The sequence below is a fragment of the Cryptotermes secundus genome, unplaced genomic scaffold (genome assembly GCF_002891405.2).
Source record: "Cryptotermes secundus unplaced genomic scaffold, Csec_1.0 scaffold160, whole genome shotgun sequence".
Lineage (NCBI taxonomy): Eukaryota > Metazoa > Arthropoda > Insecta > Blattodea > Kalotermitidae > Cryptotermes > Cryptotermes secundus.
Window position 1 is genome coordinate 2,611,767 of NW_019745080.1, and position 22,686 is coordinate 2,634,452.

At 42.7% G+C, this 22,686-nt stretch overlaps 1 protein-coding gene across 1 annotated transcript in view; it reads right to left on the reverse strand.

Moving 5' to 3' along the window:
* The window catches only part of LOC111874856 (protein O-mannosyl-transferase TMTC1-like), a 514,456-nt gene that overhangs the window by 389,018 nt on the left and 102,752 nt on the right, over window positions 1-22,686 (reverse strand). The gene's annotated exons all lie outside the window — the stretch shown is intronic.

The window sequence follows — 22,686 nt, forward strand, 5'->3', positions numbered from 1 at the left end:
GTTCAGTTGAGGCTGTTCGACAACGACCGCTCCGAGGCTCATCTTCGATGCTGGTGTTCCCATATTTAAAATGTTTCACCCATCTTCGAGCACTGCTCGCACCCATGCACACACTTCCGTAAGCACGCTGAAGTTTCTGGTGAATTTCTGCAGCAGGGATTTCCTCTTTCACAAGAAATTCGATGACAGCACGCTGGCGAAACGACATATCGTTGTCGACCATTTTGTTAGGAGTGATACTGGTCACGTGATGCAAGCTATTGACGTCACAAGACACTCAAGGTTAACACAACAGCTGGTTCCACCTACCACCGTATTCTCTTTCGTCTGCTGTCCCCAGGTTGCAAGCAAAAAAAAGTTGCTCATGACTTTCGGTACAACCTACGTATTTATACTAATTTTAACAGACTTTATTAAAATTTAATTTACTTCGTTATCATGACCACAGGTTTCGCATCTCGATTTATAATTATAGTTATGTAGTTGCGTTGAGTGCCGGTCACAGTGGCGGCGGGGTATAAGGCATGAAATGAATTTTCCCACTCGAACACTGGGATCGTGGATCCGAACCCAACTCAAGGCATGGATGTTTGTCTGCGTTTATTATGTTGTTATGCGTAGGCAGCGACATTCCAACGGGCTGATCCCCAGTCAAAGGAGTCCTACCGACTATCTACGAATCTGGAGTGAAACAGCATTTCGCGGATGCCGTATGCTCCAAGTGGCAGCAACAGATAGATAGGATTCCTTGGACGGGGGATCAGCCGTCGCAAGGCCACTACCTACACACAGAACAACACATTACAGAATAAATGCACACGGAGATATCAATGCCTTGAGTAGGATTCGAACCCATGATCCCAGCGTTCGAGCGAGCAAAGACGTTTCATGCCTTAGACGGCACGGCCACCGTGATCCGCAGCTAAATAGACAGCTGAGGAAAAAAGGGAAAATTAATTAATGTTTTAGTTCAGGGCACATAAGTAATATAACTCTACTCAATATAAACATAAAAAATTTGAACATTTGGACATAAATATTGGAGATTGAAAACGATAAAGTAGAAGTAACTCTCTTGGCCTCCGTAGTCTAGAGGTAACGTTGCCACCTCATGACTCGTAGTACGCGGGTTCAAATACCCGGCGGAGGTCGTCGAAATTTTAAGGGCGGAAAAATTCAGGGAACAAGTCCTCCGGGAGGGACTTTAAGCCATGGGTCCCGTGTCGTAGCTTTACGGCACGTAGAAGAACCTCGTATCTCCAAAGGAGGTCACTGAGCCAAATTACGGACGTTTCCCGCCCAACAGCAGTCTCTAGTACCTCTGGTAGATGGGGGAAGCATTATAGATAACTCTCAGCTAGTAGAGCCGGCCTCGGTGGCTGGGCGGGACTGATGGTAAGCACCAGTACCGGTAGGATATAGAGACTGGTAGAAATCATAGAGGGAAGCACAATGGACCAATACAGGTCTAAGTGCATGGGGAAGCCCACCCTCTCCAATAACTAACTAACTAACTAACTAACTAACTCTCTAAGACCTGAATTGTGGAGATGTGATGTTCGATTCTTCGTCAATTTAACGAGTATCCTAACACATAACTTCCACAATTTTTCTCAGTCGCTCCATATCAATGCTTAGACAGTATCTTGAAACAGACCACGAATATAATTTGAAGTGACTGTACATAGTTTTGGATTCTCCGCGACACATACAGAAATGAGCAAGTGTAATTACAATTCAGCATGCTGACATTAGTTCTGAAGTCCCTAATAAGGTCAGGCTGACATCTGAATACTGCTTTGGGATTAAGTTCACCTGTTCCTAGATATATTTATCCCCCATGGCATCTGGAAACGTGACTGTCAGATTGTCAGAAATTATGTCTCCCCCGTCCCATGGGTTGTCTGAAAATGCAGACCAACATACGCCTTAACGGACGTCAATTAAATCTGCATACGTTTCCAAAAACTGATCTCAGTAAAGAGACTAATGATATATGTGACGCATGCGCAGTTTGTATAGAATGTTACATCTCTGCTAGCGTCGAGTCTGGGAGGGTTTACTCAATAATATACAGTACACACAGAATTTCCAAAGGCGTTCTTTGCACTTTATTAAGCTTATGTATGACCAGTTTATATTGCGTGTAAAAGGAGATTCATGGCCCGATGTAAACGGGCGTTTTAATTGGTCAATAAAACTGACAATCAAAATGACTCTGTAACGTTATGCAAAGACATCTTACACGTTATGACCTTATGTAAAGTAACTAGCAAGCTTGTGGCGGAGGTCGTGGAATTTTTAAGGGCGGAAAAAATTCAGGGAACAAGTCCTCCGGGAGGGACTTTAAGCCGTGGGTCCCGTGTCGTAGCTTTACGGCACGTAAAAGAACCTCTTGTCTCTAGGAGACCTCTGAGTTAAATTAGGCAAATTTTCCCGCCCAAGTAGTTTCCAATGTCTCCGGTAGATGGGGAAAGTATTAGGTACCACTTCCAGATGAGGACCGATCTCGCTGACAGAAAGGGACTAATTATCAGATACCACTGCCAGTAGAGAGCCGACCTCGCTGGCAGAAAGGGGCTGATAACAGGCACCAGTACCGGTAGGGTATGGCGACAGTAGAAATTAAAGGGGGATGCACAATGGACCAATAACTGGTCTAACTGCATGGGGAAACCCACCTCCTCCAACAATGAATGAATGAAAGTAACTAGCAAGCTAATTAAATCAATGGAGATGAGTCCATGAGAAGCCACCAGTTGCTCAGCTAATCAAGATATTCCCAGCATTATATGCAACTATGAAGTTCAGTAACAAGTTCGCAAAAGCCCACCACGTGTCTCCACCCTCAGGAAGATGAATCCAGCCTCTTTATGCAAAATAGACTTTCTAACGTGTCAACATGGCTAAAAATAAAATCGGCTCACAGATGGCGGTGAGGTTGTCAGCCTTATGCACCGGTCGCCCTTTACCCCCCAGGAAGATTCCTGGTACTCATTTCTGTTAGTGGCTGAGACGACCACAGGGTCATAGTGCGGCTGGAAGGATTAGGTCGATTGAAAAATCCAATGACGTCATCGGGAATCGAAACCGCGACCTCCCGGCTTGTACCATGGTGCCTCAACCAACCACGCTGTAGCGTGCCCCCTACCTTCAGTAAAGTGGATTTTAATTGTGGGTCAATACGGTTGAAAATTGGAATTACCCGGCAACAATTAGTGAAATCCTCCCATACAGAATTACGTTCGAGAGTTTCGAGCCGACATCGGGTTGTAGACAGATACACAGTCGGATGGACATGATGCCCACATAAGGCGTCATTTTTTACTTTCTAAAAAATACCTTAAAATATTAGACGACACAACTTCAATCAAATTGAATTAACATTAAGCCAATTTTGTTAACAATGAAATAACAAAGATTTCGTGAAATCTGTGTCGAGTTTTGTACAACGAGAGTGTATGTGTGCGCGTGTGCGCATGCATGTATAAACTGCCGATCGCAGTGGCCGCGCGGTATAAGGCACGAAATTTCTTCGCCGCTCGAACACTGGGATCATGAGTTCGAATCCCATTCCAGGCATAGATGTTTGCCTTCGTTGCTTCTGTTTTTGTGTTGCCCTGTATAGGTAGCTACCTTGCCATAGGACTGATCCCCCGTCCAAGGAGACCTACCGACTGTCTATAAGATTCAAATTTCATAATTAATTCTGAATGGTGTAACGCCGTGTCTGCGTTACGTCAGACGGCGTCCCACCCCCCTTTTACTAACTTCCCCCTTCCACTGCTCCATTTCCTGGTTCCGGACCGCTCAGGTCCAACGTGAGTGATCCATTCTGTTGTGGGAGCTTGAACTGTTCAGTCGATTCACTCTTTTCATGGTCTGTACGATTCTGAATGGTTCATTGCCGGAGGCTTATTACCTCCAGGGGCTTACATTGTATTCGCACTTAGTATTTAATATATATATATATATGTCATTTAATATATTTGTTATAGTGTCTTTGAGTTGCTAAGTCCTACCCAAAAGCCAAATTTCGGTCTTCAAGACCTTTTCACGTTTCAATGGGAAGGTCGAGGGTTCAAGTCCCGATGAGGTAATTGGATTTTTTTCAATCGATCTAATCCTTCCAGCCGCACTATGGCCCTGGGCATGACTCAACCTCTAACAGAAACGAGTACCAGGAATTATTAAATAATTTTCTTGGGGGAGCAAAGCGCGGCCGGCGCGTAAGGCTGACAACCTTACCGCCATCTTTGAACCGACTGTCTCACAGCCCTATGGGCCTCCACGGCCTAGTACAGGGATTGCTTTAGTTTTTTTTTTTTTACTTTAAGAAGAAGAAGAAGAAATACGAAACCTGCCACTTGCCTCACTTCACACAGTGTCGATGTATGGGTGGTGTTTAGATGATTTCAGTATTCGAAATGTTCACACATAATCAAAATTGCTTTTTAGCTTCTTAACTCCCCTCCTATGTCGGATGGCACGCTAGCCCGTCGTGAACCCACCAAACCTGAAGGAACGGGGTTTGAGTCTGGAGCCGACTTCCCCTATAGAATCGGTCTCCACAGCCGAAGAGAAAATACTGCTAAATCCGCACTCCTTCGCTACGAAAACTGCATGAATATGAGGAGCGAGTTCTGCACAAACTTAGTCTGCAGAAAGTGAGGTAAATGCGATGGAAACAACAACTGAAAGTAGCCTACAAGATGTGGCACCGTGTAGTTTGGTATAACTTTACCGATGTTTCTGGGGAACACTCTACTTCCACCTTCAGGGTCCAAGCGAATGAAGCAACTAGGAAGAACGAAGTAGGGCCGACTCTGCTTGTTTCCTGCTGGTTGCTGTGCTCGTTGCTTGTTTGACTTGCTAATAGACAAGGAATATGGAACCAATACGTTCTTCCGAAACATCGGTAAACTTCTTCAAGACGGCGTTAGATTTTAAATTTTCACGAATAAATGTGTTAAAATCTTTTTTCTGGCGATCAGTCGTGCCATTATTGAACTAAAAAACAACGTATCAGAGATCTCTGGCTCCTTCATCAGGGTACATGTGGTGAAACACCGTACGTCACTGATATTTATACCGGTTTGTCAGATCGATGTCTCTTGCTGTTGGTGTACTGTGCACTAGGAGGGCGGAGTCAAACTGTGCGGTCACCCGTCCGACTCTGACATTTCACCGTGTTGCTTAACCCGGTATCCCTGTTGTCAAATTATTCTTTTTCTCTTCTGCATGTTTTTCTCAGTGTCTTCTTGAGATTTTCACGATGTATGTGTGCTGGAGGGCCGGTCACGGTAGCCGAGCGGTCTAAGGCATGCACTGTCTTCGCTCGGAAGCAGGGATCGTGGGTTCGAATCCCACTCAGGGCATGGATGTTTGTGTGCGTTTTTCTGTGTTTGTGCACAGGTAGAGGCCTTGCGACGAGCTGATCACCCGCCCAAGGAGTCCTACCGTATGTCTAAGATATAGTAAACCGAAGTGAAACGGAGAGTTTCATGGAGGTAGGCCTAGGCCCAAATTGGGGCTATGGCGCCAATGAAAAAGAAAAAGAATGACTGCTGGAGAGCCTCAGTGTAAGACTACATGGCACCATATCCCAGAAGATATGACCCTTCATAGTCACTGCATAAGAACCTCAAAACCATCATGAAAGCCTATTTTATTTCATATTATTTGCTTTTCAATTCATTTTCATCTTAATTCTTTAATTTTGGTTTTCTTTATTTCGTGATCTTCCCACACATTCCGTAACTTATATCTGAAAAAAATACAAGATCTGCCATTCTTTCTTATTTTACGCTCATCGATGGCTCTAAAGCCCTTTGTTGGGGCCTGGCCTCTTCTTCAGTTTCGTAATCTTTTGTAAACATACGGTAGGACTCCTTGGAAGAGTGATCAGCCCGTCGCAAGGCCGCTACTTACACACAGGACAAGACAAACAAAGAATAAACGCACACAAACATCCCCGCCTTGAGTGGGATTCGAAACCACGATTCCAGCGTTCGAGAGAGCGAAAACAGTCGATAACTTAGACCGCGCGACCACCGTGACGGGCAAGATCTACCAATATGCTTACTTACTCATGGAGCTGAGCCCTTCTTGGGGAGCCGCCAATTCTGGAGCTACTCAAGAATGTCCCAGCATTTTATGGAGCCCGAATGTTCATCACCATGTTCACAAGAGCCCTCCACTGGTCTCTACCCTGAGCCAGATCTATCCAATCCATGCCATCCCATCCTATCTCTCTAAGATCCATTCTAATATTGTTCACCCACCTACGCCTTGGTCTTCCCTGTGGTCTCTTTCCTTCTGGCTTTCCCACCAATATCCTATACGCATTCGCCTCCCCCATTCGTGCTACATGACCTGCCCACTTCATCCTCCTTGAAGATCTACCAATAGGCGTGGTATATGCAGCACAGCTCTGGTCCACATATGAAAAGCTGAAAACTGGCACTGGAGGCCGTTAAGTAGCATGAAATTATAAAAAACAGGAAGCGAATAGAGAGGAGTTTCTGAGGCAGGTACAAATATTAATACGCAAATTCCTTGCAAATAATAATTAGAGCAGTTACGATAAAATGTAGAGATTGGAAGAGAACAGTTCTCAGACAATTTTTCACTAGCTCTACCACCCTTTTAGGCCGTGCCCTCTGATTTTTCAGTTTCATTATTTTACAGACGGTAGGACTCCTTGGACGAGTGATCAGCTCGTCGCAAGGCCCCTACATAGACACAGGACAACACAAACACACAACACACTGATCAGCTCGTCGCAAGGCCCCTACATAGACACAGGACAACACAAACACACAACACACATCAAACATCTGTGCTTTGTGTGGTATTCGAACTCACGATCCCAGCGTTCGATCAAGCGAAGACAGTTCATGCCTTAGACGGCTAGGCTACCGTGACCGGCTTTCAGACATTATGCAGATTAGATCTCTTGAAAGCCATAAAATTACGTTATAGTCAAGCCAAGTATGTAAGTATCTGCAGTTTAACTAACAATGCCACTCTCTCTAAATAGAGCATGTGATTTCTTGACTGTACAATGTTGCTTGAATTCAAAATTATGCTGTACACGGATTGAGATAAAATCTCGGCACTTCACACATCTCAGTTATTATGTACCTAATTGATGTAGCTGAGTTAATTACCTGTAAGACGAATAGATGTTCGGGTAAGACTGTAACATGTATGAGTAGTTGAAGGAGGGGAGAGGGGAGGGAAGGGAGGGAGTGGAAGGGGGAAGGAATCGTTTCGATCTCCTCCGCCACCTCCTAACAGCAAGTTCTGGGAATCAGATGGAAATTGCCCAGTACCTACCGGCACGGTGACATTTAACAGACATGACATGACTTGCTTTGAACAGTAAATTAGCCTTTCCCTTTACGAAATGATTGGAAGAGACTCCGATTTCTCCTCTCCGGTCGCAGGCTGACGACGGTGCTTAACGCCGCTAACTTGCGACGGTACCAAGAATCTTTAAACTGTTTAAAAACAGTCAGAATTACGAGTAAATTGCAGAAACCAACTGTTACATCAATCCTGTACTGTCTGTCTCAGACATATTTAAGGGTACGCCATAATATGAGTAGAAAACTTATGAAATAAAGCCCTTCTGTGTTGAAGGAGGATCTTCAGTTTGGCGATGTCGGCTCTCGTCGTAAAACGAGACATAGTAGCAACTTTATAATGATATATAAAGAGATGAAACACTATCTGGTGACGAAAATTTAAACTTAGGCACACTATAACACACGACTCCGCATGTCAGTAGTATTCGCAACAGATGTCACTGATGATGATGATAATGGAAAAATGATGCCTGTAAAATCGTTCTCCGCGCGGTCTAAGGCATGAACTGCCTTCGCTCGCTCGAACGCTGGAATCGTGGGTTCGAATCCCGCTCAAGGTATGGATGCGTGCGTTTATTCTGTTTTTGTGTTGTCCTGCGTGTAGGTAATGGCCTTGCGATGGGCTGATCCACCGTCCAATGAATCTTACAGACGGTGTAAAAAGATTACAAAACTGAAGAAAAGGCCAAGGGCCCAACAAAATGCTGTAGAGCCATTGATGAATGAAGAATGAATGAATAAGGTCTAAGGGGAACGGATTTAAGTAGGTAAGTAAAGTCATCCGCCGGTCACGGTAGCCGAGCGGTCTAAAGCATGTACTGTCTTCGCTCGCTTGGAAACCGGGATCGTGGGTTCGAATCTCACTCAGGGCATGGATGTTTAGTTTGTATGTGCGTTTTCCTGTGTTTCTGTACAGGTAGAGGCCTTGCGACGAGCTGATCACCCGCCCAAGGGGTCCTACCGAATGTGTAAGATCTAGAAAAACCGAAGTGAGCGGAGAAGTTCATGGAGGTAGGCCTAGGCCCACTGGGGTTGTAGTGTCAAGGGAAAAAAAAAGTAAAGTTATCCTCGTACTTAATTAATTAAGCGCTGTACCATAATGACACACAGGAGAATGCAGGTATAGCTCCACCATTCTTCACTACATCAAGGTGAGTGGTCAGCTTCTCGCCCCTGCCGCTTTAACCCTGGTGAAACAAACCCACCGTACCCATTGTACAGGATGGGTGGGCCCCAGATCCGATATGGAAGCTGTGGAGAAGAGATACATCTCTTGCCTCTGCCCGGAAACAGAACCACGATTCCTCGATCATGAAGCCGGTAGCCTATACGGTATATCGACTGAGCTACCCCGGCTCCGATAATAATAACAATAATAATTTGTGCGAGGTCGAGCAGTGGATGTACTGTGGCATGATTCAGGAGAGCAGCAGCCTGTGCTGATATCAACAACCGCCGAAGCAATACTGCTATCCCTGCATGCACTTTCACGAGTTATAAACGTAAAAGCGTTATCTAGAATCCTTACCCTGCGGCACGCAACGTCGTCGAGCGCCAGCACTGACCAGTGACGTAATGATTTATGTAAAACAGCACATACATACCTCACATCGCTACGGCGGCTTCTTACTTCATTCCTTACTAAAATCTGAATTGATCTGTATGAAAATGTAACTTCTGAGTTTAAAGCAGTTTATCTTCCTTGTCAGAAGACAGAATTCTCATGTAAGAGGTAAAAGTAAACGGTAAAGTCCCTGTGCTTAACTAATTAAGCACTATCCCAATAAGGCGCACGGGGGAGGGGGGTAGATGTATAGCTCCACATTTTCTTGACCTCAACACTAGTTCGAGAGGTGAGTGGTGAGCATCACGCCCGGACTTCACCGGCGGGGAAAGAGCCCCCGGTACCCATGGTATAGGACGTTGAGTGGAGCCCAGAGCCGGTCTGGATGACGTGGAGAAGTGAAAATTCTTGCCTCACCGGGACTCGAACTCTGACTCCTCCGTCCTCCAGCCCGTAGCCAATCGCTATACCGACTCAGCTATCCCAGCCCATGTACCAATACAAAACACAAGGAATGCCAGGTAAGAATGCTGATAGACGCTCATACTTCAGATATCTCTTACCTTCGATTCAATCGATCTTGGCACTTGGATTAAAGGGCTCAAGTTTTGTTTTCTGGAACGCAGAATGTCACATATTTTTGCCAGACACATACATATTTTATCCTAATTTTTCATACTAAAACTGAGTTTACGTTTCAACAGTTAAGAGTTGGGATAGCACAGTAGGTATAGTGACTGGATACGGGCTTGACGGCCGAGAGGTCGGAGTTCGAGTCCCGATAGGGGCGAGAATTTTCTCCTCTTCACTTATTCACATCGACTGTGAGGCCCACCCAGGTTCCCATCTTAAGAGCAATGAGCGCTCTTTCTCAGGGGATAAAGCGGCCGGGACGTGAAACTAACCATTTACCTCCAACTATTGCCAAAGTCAATAGCACGTGAATCCATATCCACTCCTTGACACACCTTCATGGCGTAGTGCTTAAGTAGTTTAGCTAAACTACTTTAAAGGGAAAACTTTATCCTTATTTGAATTGTTAAACTGCTTCTATCTATTTAACATTTTATTATCAATTGATTTGCTGAGAACAACATAGACTTAAGGTATAAATAAGGGCCGCGCCATAGCTCAAGCGGTTAGTCGCTGGCTTCCCACCGCGGCGGTCCGGGTTCGATCCTGCGTCTGGTCAAGTGGGATTTGTGGTGGAGAAAGTGGCGCTGGGGCGGGTTTTCTCCGAGTACTTCGGTTTCCCCTGTCAATCTTCATTCCACCAAATTCTCCATCATCATAATCACCCGGGGCAGGCTACAATAGGCCAATCAGTGGCCGCCGTGTCGAGTGGACCCAGTTGCACTCCACCCCCCACTAAGCGAATTAAAAAAAATTAAGGTACAAATAATTTCGTTAAGAGCATTGGATATGGAAAACAAAAACGTCACGGGACATTCTTTAGAAATGCAGTCCGGAAACGTGGTAGTGGTTACCCACTACGTCAGGATTCGAAATGGTTACACCGCTATTAGGCATAGCGCAGATCAACCCGTTCCCCATGAAAATAAGTTTCAATAATATTTACAGACAGCTGCAAGTCAAACGACGTTTCGGAGGAACATGTCGCTCCCATGTTCCGGGTCGAAGAATAAGCCAACAACGAAACCAGCATGAAGCAGGTTGCAAACTCTACTATCGAAATACTACAAAGTGTTATAACCCAGACGATAGAACTCTTTATAACCACCTCTGTGAGAACCTCAAATTCAACCTCCTAAAAAATTAGTAATTATTCTAATATACTCGTAAGTAGATGACATAAATTTAATCCTTGCTAGACTGAAACGTGTGCAAATACACACTCCTAATATTAGCAGCAGATTTCAATGGAACACTTCCTGTCGCCACACTCCGTTGTTTCCAGTAGCTGAAGAACAATTCCAGCTCGTGGAAACTAAAATCAATACACTGCAACCGTCTGAACTGACACACCTGTCTTCTCTGCCGTTCTGGATCACATACTGATCTGTAAATATCCTACATATGACCAGTTTCACTGCTTTCTGATTAATCTAGGTTTACTCACTAACGCTTTCAACTGATCAGTTTACAGGCTACAGCAACTAATCATACTGTCACGTGTTCGGATTGTGACTTACAGACTGGTTTTGGATTGGATGAATGGATTTATTGACACCTTATACGAGTACATTCAACTCAGGACTACGTGCAATTACACCACCATCGCTATTCTCCGTACTTTACAGTTCACCGTTACACCCACTGTTGTTCTCAGTTATCACTAGTCGTGTCCTTGCAACGGATTCGTAAGTCTCACTGTCATTTCAAATCATACATGAAGTCTTCTTTGTACAACCTAATTCCTCTCTTGTCATTATTCTGCCGACTGCAAACTCCGGAGACTCAATTCTCTGCTGCAACTGCCAATTCCGAAATTCGACTCCATTTTCTCTCTCAGCTGCCTGTGATCCACAGTAACAGTGCTTCCTCTACTGTTGCGTGTTGAGTCACTGCTGCAGAGGTGTGTTTAGTAGACTGTTGCCTAGCAACGCGCGAGGGGCGAACCAAAAAAACAATGCTCTTCTGTTGCGTGCGTTCACTTCCGCGGAATGTGTTTACTGAGCCGTTGCCTAGCTTTCAGGCGTCACGTCTAATGATATAATAATTAGACAGTGAGCATACGTTCGTAGTGTTACGGCACTTTCCTGAAATAATTGAACAAAAGTACGAATTATATCAGAATAGCCTGTCTCAAGTATATGATTATATATCCAAGAAATTCAGAATGCTAATGAACGCTTCCCACATGTTCACGAGTTTTTCTATTAACCTTCTGTGGTTTGTCGGCTTCTTAGTATGGGCTGCGCTACTTGAAGGTGTGTAAAGACAGTTCATTTACGAAAGAAGAACTAGTATACAATTTCTCCGTTACAAAGAAACAACTTAATATACTCTTCATACTGGACTCTTACTTCCAAACAATTCGGTCTCTCTCACTTCGTAATACTCAATAGAAGACCTTGAAGTTTCCTTTTTGTATCTTAATGGGGGACACATATCTCTTCAGAGGTTATAGGTCTCTTCTGTCCAGAACTGCGTCATTCTTAAAATATGTCGGAATGTTCCGGAAAAAATTCTATTCTCCTCATGTTTTCACACACAAAACATTACCTCAATAAAGCATTTACTGCAACCACAAAACAAACCGAATTCCAAAAGACTAAACAAGACTGCCGGATTATGTATTCACGTGGTACAGAACCCGCCGGTTCACTATTGTTGCCCGCTGCTGCACAAAAACAAAAGTTCTTTTATTCAATTGTCAGGTCTTGTATTTTCCATTACTAAAATTACGTTAAGTAATTCAGCGCGTTGTGGTGTGATCAATATAATGCATAAAGAGAATAATTTTAAAAGGAAGTATTGTGACCGAAACAAAAGTCGATTTTAAAGGCCCATTATTGTAATGAATTTAAATCAAATTTCTCATTAGAGACTCGCATCATTTTAGCAAAGTAATGTGGATGAGAGCCAAAAATTTCCGTCGCCATTGTACTTTCAGAACTACAAGAGTTATGCGCTGGACATATGAATGGTAGGACAGAGAGAATGACGCACTGGAAGACAGAATAGTGTGGCCTAATGAATTGCAACAGGAGTGGGAGGACAGAGGCTTATTTCTACGGACAACATACATCTTACAAATGCGTCCTTTATGAATTTTCAATTTCTCTATGGCCATGATGTTCACTTATTACAGTAACTAACAAATTTCCCCTGTTCTTGCTTCTTATCCATCATGCACTAAACTCCTGTGGCAGAAATACGAATATTTCGTAATGAAGAGTAAATACATGCATATGCTGTATCAACAGAAATTATATAATGACGTGTAGGAAGACATGCGTCGAACTTATATTTGATTACACCAACAACAGGCCTATATATTGTAGCGTGTAGAGCCGTTACTATGCAACGACCGCGAGACACGCACATATTACCAGACCTCTTTCTAGGCAAAAGACTCCGTAAACATGTTACTGTTGCTAGGCAGTAGATTCTTAATAATTCAAAGGTTGGACTACAACAGTGGAAGAGCTGTTTTTTTTTAACGGAGAGGTCATAAGCGAGGTTTATAGCATAGTCAGTTGACTGTCCTGTACGGATGGATGTGAAGATGAAGAATGTCCACTGTCAAAAGCCGTTACCAGGGAACGGCTGATGAAGGTACAGCAGGCTGGAAAAGGCTGAGCGAGTGCTGTGGTGATTTGTGAACTATGGAGATTAGAGGTGGCGCTGTAAGTGCTTGTAGTTCTGAGTCGTGTGTATAAGTTGCCAATAAATCCATTCACCAAACCAAACCCCGTCTATAGTCACACATACTACGTGACCTCTAAGCATAGATTGGTAAATACTTACAGATGTTTCGGATGAACGTATTTCAGGGTCTATTCATCAACCCCGAAAGTGGAGGCAGTGCATTTCTGCGAAATATCGGTAAACAGGGCGCAGTATAACAGAAGACAACAATGTCCTGAACTTATACATTTGTCTCCCTTTCAAACAGTATTAAGGATTTTAAATGTAATAGTAAAACAAAGCAAAAGGACCTGTACCTAGGCTGTAAGTTGTAGATTATGAGGTGGAAAGAATTTGGATCATAATCTAATAGAGGCATCATTCCGTAATTATCCTGGGGGCTGAGGAAATCACAAAAGAAAAATCTGTCAGAATTTTTGTTGTCCCGAACGATATTCGAACTAAGCAACTTCCGAATACAAAATCTAGAGCCTTACTCTTAAACAATTTGTGCCAGCATACACGCTTTATCAAAAGAAGAAGAAGAAGAAGAAGAAACTCCGGGCATGAAGAGATCTATCTTCTGGGATACAACGGTCCGTGTTGAAAATCAGCCGATGTTTCGGAGGAACACGTCGCCTCCATCTTTAGGGTCGAAGAATAAGCCAAGCAAGTAACCAGTGAGAAAGAAGATTCTGTCGGAATGTCCCTCCGAAATGTTGGTTGGCTTTCAACGGACTACAAGGCGTTATATCCCAGAAAACAGAAATCTTCACAACCACGGCTGTTACAAATTCTGAGTCCTTCGTACAGGTTTCCGAAGAAAAATTAAACATTTTCGTGCTGTATTATCAGGTTCTCAAGTTCCACCGTATCTCTTGGAGTTGGCAAATGCATTAATTTATGCATTCATGACCTTGGCTCCATAGCCTAAAAGAATTCCCAATCGCTTCTGTACACAGTAAAAAAAATGCGGGTTGGTCTAGTAATTTACACGCGATATGTATTTATTCCTTGCTCATGTCACCATTTATCCATTAGAAGCATATATATTTAGGGAGTGAGTCGTTCTTTGCGTGTTTGAGTGTTCACAGCAGTAGGCCACGCTAGTATTTACGTATGCCAAATGCTGTAGGCTTCAAAACAACAGGAGCTATGCCGTACATGAACGTACAACTTTGAGAGAGAGAGGGAATTAGTAAAATTTTTAGGATAAATTTCACTACTGTAATGATAAAATGGCACGAGTTAAAATATGGACTTGCTTTGAATTTTCTTGTAAACTGAATTTCAATTACATTACAGTGACGTGTATAGAAAATTAAAATATAAGAAATGCAGTAGAATATTTTAATTTCCAGTATGATCGAAACAAACGCATGTAATGTTAGAGCTCTTCTTGGGATGTAAATTTTCAAGAACTGGAAACGAACGTAAATATTTGAGGTCTAAAAAGAAAAAAGAATACAACAAAGTTTGCGGTAAATTAACAACATACCAACACAAAAGTCAGAATTTAACTGCTTTTTCAACCCGTATTGTTTCCATTAAGCCAAGGCATTAGCTACTTGTTCGATAAAGTAGACGTCATGTTCTAACACAATGCAAGCAGAGAGTACACCCTAATCATTCCAAAGACCAGAGGATATACCATAACCCTTCGACAAGTGCAGAGGGTACATCCTACAGAGTCAGCAAAACCAGAAGGTATAACCTACTCATTCGACAAAAGCGGAAATTATATCCTGCTCGTTTGACAAAACCAGAGAATACTCCATTATCTTTCGACAAAGCTGGAGGGTAATATCTTACTCATTAGCATAACAAAAGGATATAACATACTCCTTCGACAAAATCCGAGATTATACACCATACTCGGACCGCGCCATAGCTAAAGCGGTTACTCGCTGGCTTCCCAAAGCAGCGGTCCGAGTTCAATCCCGGGTCTGGTCAAGTGGGATTTGTGGTAGACAAAGTGGCGCTGGGGCGGGTTTTCTCCAAGTGCTTCGGTTTCCCTTGCCAATCTTCATTCCACCAAATTCTCCATCATCATAATCACCCGGGGCAGGTTACAATAGGCCAATGAGTGGCCGCAGTGCCGAGTGGACCCAGCTGGACTCCATCCCCACTAAGTGAATACACCCTACTCATTCGACAAAACCAAAGGGTAAACTATACTACTTAGACAAAAGCAGAGGATGTAACCTACTCATTCGACAAAAGCAGAGGGTATAACCTGCAGTCAACAAAACCATAAGGTATACTCCATCATTCGAGAAAACCAGAGGATAAACCTTACTCATTTGACAAAAGCAGAGCGCATACGAGATATACCACCGTGTAATCGACACAACACTGCTTCTACCTCATGACAAAAAGATAAAAAGATAGTTCGGGAAGACGAAAACTCAACATACTGTACAAATGTTAACTCAGTAAAATAATCAAAGTTCAACGAGAGAGCAAATGTGACAAACCTCACCTGAGATTACGAGCGAATAGAAACTTGAGACTAAAAAAACGAAAGCACTGGAAATAAGAGAAAATGCAGCAATAACAGTAGTATAATAGAAGAAAAGAACCAACAGACGTAGGAATATGTATAAATAATTGCATGAACATGAAGGTATGCGGTCACATACGGTGTCAGCGAATCGTTATGAAACGCAACCCACTACACAGAACCCGGGTCGGAGGACGACTGATGCATGTTGAATTGGAAAGGATTTTGAAGAACGCAGTATCAGTCTAAACTGGGTATTATTACATGAAGAGGCTGAGGAAGACCAAGAAAAAGTCAGAATAACCGATGTCCCAGCCGTCACTCAATCCGAACACTTCGATAAATGTAATCATTTGATTTTACTCTATACAATCGATATAACAACAAAAGGTACAAGTGCTGATGTCTTAAATTAACACTTTTAATACTTAAGTGGGAGAAACAGATTATATTATATTCTACTATACATTTGGAATTATTATGAATTGCGGCACAGCGATGTAGCCTCATATGGAAACTACGTCTTTCATGGAAGTAAACAAATAAATATTACATTCATTACGACATCCTTTTTTCATGTGTTATTCATTTATCACACGATATTATTATCAGTGTCTGAGTTTATTTTCAATTCTGTAAATGAATTTTACCTATTACATTAATGCTTAAAATTAAATTCAGACTTAATACTCAATATTTTACATATAAAAATATTTTAAAACGTTATCCTCTTTATCCAGTTTATAACAGAATATAAAACATACAAATATAACTCCAGCTTGCCGTTATGGAAAACTTAATTTACTTTTTATATATGAAACTCAAATGATAAGGAGTCGAAAATCACTTGTTTGGGGGGGGGGGTTGAAATCGGATAAAGAAATTTAAAAAAGAATGAAAACGGAGGTAACGTCCTTGTATTTTTCGGGTAACTGAGGAAAATGTCGGCCAGAACAGCCGGAAACCCGGCAGAGGTTCAAGCGGAGTTAACTACTGAATGAGAGACAAGACAATTACCGAGACGCCATAAAGTTCGGTGTCAGGTTTGTATAAATCACAAATAATATTAAAAAAAAAATCCGTGTGCTCAGACTAAAGTCTGGAGAGCCTAGATGCCTGAATGAGTTTAAGGATATGGATAAAACGCGTCTGCGAGCGAGAGGATTATAAACTTTGTTCAGAAATGTCCAACTCAGAGACCTGACAGTATACTCAAAGTGAACTTTAATTTAAACAAGCGGCAGTCTCTCGTTTACATTGCAGGAAGATGTTCATCCATAACAAAAAAGTATTTTAACGTCTTTAGCAGCTCCTGCCCTCTTCCACCCACTCTCCACATGGGGACGGCGGTTGAATTCATCCCCCGTTCAACTATCGTCTTCACAATGCTCCCAAGATTGAAGGTAGAGTTCAAACTTAAGCCTTCGGAAAGAAAGGGCAGAATCTCAAAATACCAAGTATTTAACAACAAAAAACCACATATTCATGACATACAACAATAATAATAAAAAATAGTGACTCTGACCATTTATTCAGTAATACAAACATGCATTTGCAAGAGGTACAAAACTATGACCTTGAACACCTTGGTCGGTCCAAACGGAAAACAAAATAACGTAATCACTCGGAGCCGTCTGCCTGTCCATACCTATAAAATCACCCAAACCCACGTAACACTGCGGGACACCCCAGATCGCAACGTTACCCCATAATATGGTCATACACTTACACCAAATGGGGTAAACCCAAATAAATAATTTATTACTAAATATAAAACCTTGTCGTACATCCTCAACGAAAAACTTATATTACCGTTGCACTAAGAAGGCCCATTACCCTCAAAGGCCGTAACGAAGAAACTAAAGACAAGTTTGTGACCTACTTCGCCGACCGATGATAAGCAGAGACTGCTCTTATCTCTACCCGCATAAAAGGAAGTCTTCCTTTCTGAACATGGGAGGAAGAGGAAATCACGGGTTAAAACGGGATGATAGGACAATGCTAACTCGGATGCTTCGGGAGGAGATGAAGAAGTGGAGGATACAGGCCGGAAGGCGCTACTACTGAGCCACCCGAATAGAAAACATGGCTCAGTTTTCTGACCTAAATATGTTTGCAACAGGTGTCTCCGTAGCGACTGTATCTATCCACCAACCACACGGCGTCACAGCCAAGACGAGAAGAGCGGTGGCTAATGAAAATGATGGCGATGAATAAATAGACAACCTAAATGAATTACGAGAGTTGAACTCTTCATCGCTTCTATAATAAATCAGTATTCTTGACATTGCTCGGGCAGCTTTGGAGCGTTAAGATCTGTCGCGTTCAACTGGAATTAATTGAAATGTCGCCGTAAATCAGTTCCCTTAAGATCGGTTTCACCAATAAATCTGTTCTGTCGAGAGCCTCCCCATAAAACGGATGTAGGCCCTTATTCGAGGTAGAAACAGTAAAGACGTAATATGTTTAGGACGTTTTAAGGACCTCACTGAACACGAAATGTAATTTTCAAGCAATAAAATTTTCAAACACATCCTTGTGTGTAACATAAGACAAACTACTTTACTTTTTAATTCGCTTAGTGGGGGGGTGGAGTCCAACTGGGTCCACTCGGCACGGCAGCCACTCATTGGCCTATTGTAGCCTGCCCCGGGTGATTACGATGATGGAGAATTTGGTGTAATGAAGATTGGCAGGGAAAACCGAAGTACTCGGAGAAAACCCGCCCCAGCGCCACTTTGTCAACCACAAATCCCACTTGACCAGACCCGGGATCGAACCCGGGCCGCCGCGGTTAGAAGCCAGCGACTAACAGCTTGAGCTATGGCACGGCCTAGACAAACTACATTACTCTTTGCACAGTTCCATGGTGCACATTACCGAACAAGTAACGGGTGTCTGTACGCGCATGCGCACGGCTAACACTACACGGGATATTCTGATGAGGTTTCGAAGAGAAAACTGTTGCAGTAGTTACAGGATTGACCGCCATGTGACAGTGAATGAGGTTCCTCCGTTTCAGTTAAGTGTTGCTGCACCGATCTTCGTGTAAAACAGATTTATGTAACTGATAGCGTGCACATATAAGGAAACCGTAATTAAAAGTATATAAAAATGGACCAGTGGATGGATTAAATATCGAAACTCTAGCTTTAGGAAAAAATTCCAGGTATATATTTTCATTCTACAAAATTTAATACTTAATATAAATGTGGCTGTCTTTTTGAACCTCTTCAGGTTATTAAGGTAAAATATGTCTGATTAAGTTTGTTTTTTAACGATCTCCAGTTGAAGTACATAAAAAAAGAGTAAAGCTTTCCCTGTAACAGGCCATGAAGGCCCATAGGGTTGTGAGACGTTAAGGGTCCCACATTATCTAAACAATCGGCTCAAAGATGGCGGTAAGGTTGTCAGCCTTACGAGCCGGCCGCGCTTTACTCCTCAGGAAAATTATTTATTTAATTCCTGGTACTCATTTCTGTTAGAGGATGAGTGAACCCCTGGGCCTAGTGCGGCCGGAAGGATTAGGTCAATTGAAAAAAATCCAATGACCTCATCGGTATTTGAACCCGCGACCTTCCGACTTGTAGCATAGTGCCTTAACCACTACGCTACCATAGGGTTGTTTATTAATCAAAAATGGTATTCCTGTCTCTCTCACATATTCCAATATCACTCACATCTCCACTGACACAAAGTAAGCCTCCTTGTGTAAGGAATGAGTCCACTGCAAGACGAAACGGAATGAATGTATCCGTTACTCCAAGCTGGATCTGAACCCACAACGACAGTGTGCGGGATGGCGTAAAATATTACTCTGCTGCATTACCCTATAAAGCCCAGTGGTTACTATATGTACCATATGCATTAACCCAATAAACTCTACATTTTGCAAAAAAAAAAGTGCATTTTGGTGTTCTGTATGGTTCTCACAACAAGCAACGACTGATGCCCTAAACAGCATTGTCCGTTTGAACTTCGCAGCGGAGATCTAATGTGTTTCCTGAAGTGTTACGTATTATTTAGAAGAAATGAAGTCTCTAAAAGTCTAAATGCATAAATTCTTTGCGAAGTAAGTTACGATATTGTGGTACGGTGATCACGTGGGTCAGTCCTCTCCCCTCAACTCCCTATAGTCACCTGTCGCATCAGCACGACTAGTGCTTCCCCTTAGCGGCTAAAAGATGAAGTACAAGTACATACGTAACAGTAATATTGCATTTAGTTATACGACTTAAAAACTAAGATCGTGGTTGGCACATAATGTAAGACTCGTACTGCCTTCAACACTGTGCTCCTGAGCTCGAATCCCACTTGCGACATGGATGTATGTCCGTGTCTATTCTGCATTTGTATTAATCTGTGCAGGCACACGCCATGGATGGACCGATAACACGTCCAAGTGGTTCTACTAGCTGTCTATAAGTAAGTAAGTAAAGCTATCCCTGTAACAGGCCGTAAAGGTCCACAGGGTTGTGATACGTCGAGGCCCCCACATTTTCCAGACAATCGGCTCAAAGATGGCGGTAAGGCTGTCAGCCTTACGGCCCGGCCGCGCTTTACTCCCCAGGGAAATTAATTAATTCCTGGTAATCATTTCTGTTAGAGGCTGAGTCGACCCCTGGGCCATAGTGCGGCTGGAAGGATTAGGTGAACTGAAAAAAATCCAATGACCTCATCGAGACTTGAACCAGCTGTCTATAAGATCATAATTTCAGAAGTGAATTCTGAATTACAGTAAGCCAGAGGGTCTAATCCATAAAGGCTGAAGAAAAAAATATACAATTATTTTCGTGATAAAATACAAAGGTCATTGACAGTCAGAACTAGAACCCTCATGCATAAAACTTTTTTCACTATTACAGTATTTTAAAACAAAACGTCCTGCGTCCGGGATAGATGTCGCTACGTGTGGACATCAGCGATAGTGAATGAACACAGACAGCACACCAATACCAGTTCCAAATTTTTTTAATAGGTGGCTGTCCTTTGTATACGAAGACTGAGATTAACATTCATGTCCTTTGTGTAAACCAAGGATGCGAGGAATAATTCATTACCGTTCCGTTATATCTGTCCAGTTCCAAAATATAATTTATATCCAGCATAAATAATTAAGTTTTCAATGTTTCAGGCCTCAGTTTCCAATTTCCCCTCCATGCACAATAGAACAGCTTGCCAATGGGAGGGTTTTCATTTTTACCTTGCACCTGGGGGGAGAACAATTAATCATCACGGGTTCAAATCACTAATCCCAGCAGAAGCAGCTCCTTTCGGACGACCAATCCTATATAACGTCCCTAATGGTGGAGTTCTATTGACGCTGCTGCTGCTCCAAGCGGTGGAAATATAAGTTACTAACAATGAGCGCGGCAGAGAACCTGAGCTACAAATTACGTTCGTTGGGGGCGGAAGAAATACGAGCTACTAATGAAGCGATTCAATCTACGGTCTGAATGATCTCTGTCTCTCAATATTATATTTACATCTACATACAGATTCTATTGAGTACCGGCTCAAGATTTCAACGTCTAATGCAGACCAGGCTGGTATGGTTGTAACGCTGTAGGCCACGCGGCGGCCTGGGTTCGAGCGTGCGTCAGGTCATGTGGGGTTTGTGGTGGATAAAGTGGCACTGGGGCACGCTTTCTACGAGTACTTCGGTTTCTCCTGCCAACTGGCGTTCCAGCGATTGCTCCACAATCATCGGCTATAGATTCTTCTACCCCTTCACGTGAGGACGGAAACAGATCCAGTTTCCGAAACGTCGTGTCTTCTAGAATACGGGACGATGGAAAAAGTCCAAAAACCCAATATCATCGTCTATCATCTAGAAGGGGATTCAATTGGCCAAACAATGACCGCAGTACAAGTGAACTCAGTCACACCCCATGAGAATAAAGAAAATGATGTGGGCCTATATTTGTGAGGTTCTCGGTTCAAATCTTATACAGGGACACAGACTAATCTGACTTAGAATTTTCGTGGTCTTCCACAGTCTCTCCAGCATAATTCCGGAATATGACCCCGATTGTGTCACGATGGATTCCTTCCAAATCTCTCCCAATTCATCATTCATCCAAAGACTCGGTTCTCTTTGGTACAGATACTGAGAGTGTCATAAAATAATCTAAAAAATTTAGCATCTAGTGACAGGTCCACAAGACAACAGAAACAAAAAAAATGTCCTAACGAAATCACTTTTTAATGCTAACGTTAAGAAAGAAATTCCTGAGGTTTTATGGAACCTGAAGTTTCATTAGTGTGTTCACAACAGACGGTATCCTGTGAAAAATGAAGTCAATAAACAATTTTCCGTCATATTCCTTTAAGATCCATTCTAATATTATATTCTAATCTACGCCTAATTTTTTTTTCCAAACCGTCTCTTTATTTCAGCTTTTCGTATAAAAAAGTTGCACGCGTTTCTCATTATTCATATACGTGCTACACGCCCAGTCCATTTCATAATCCTTCATTTTATCATTCTGACAGTATCTGGCGAGGAGAAATTACCAAAAAAAACTCATTATGAGACTTTCTCCAGCCTTATGTTAGTGGTGATTCCTTCTTATGACCAAATATTCTCCTCAGTACCCTGTTCTCAAACAGCCGGAGCTACTTTCTTTCCTTAATGCTAACAATAATCATAGTAATAATAAGAACAGCAGTGTTAGTGTGGTCTGGTATACCTGTGGCACTGGGCGGCTAGAATATTTGCATCGAGCGTCACAAATGCGGAAGCTGCATGCTTCCCAGTGTGGTTGCAGGCTTCGATAGGGGTCGATGCTGCGACCAAAGGCTCAGTATAATACTTTCATAAACGTTGAACTGTTTCGAAATTAATTAAATTCGCTATTGATAAAACAAACATATAACACGCAAGAACTGTTACCGTGTAAGTAAAAAAAATAGAGTAAAAGTATCCCTGT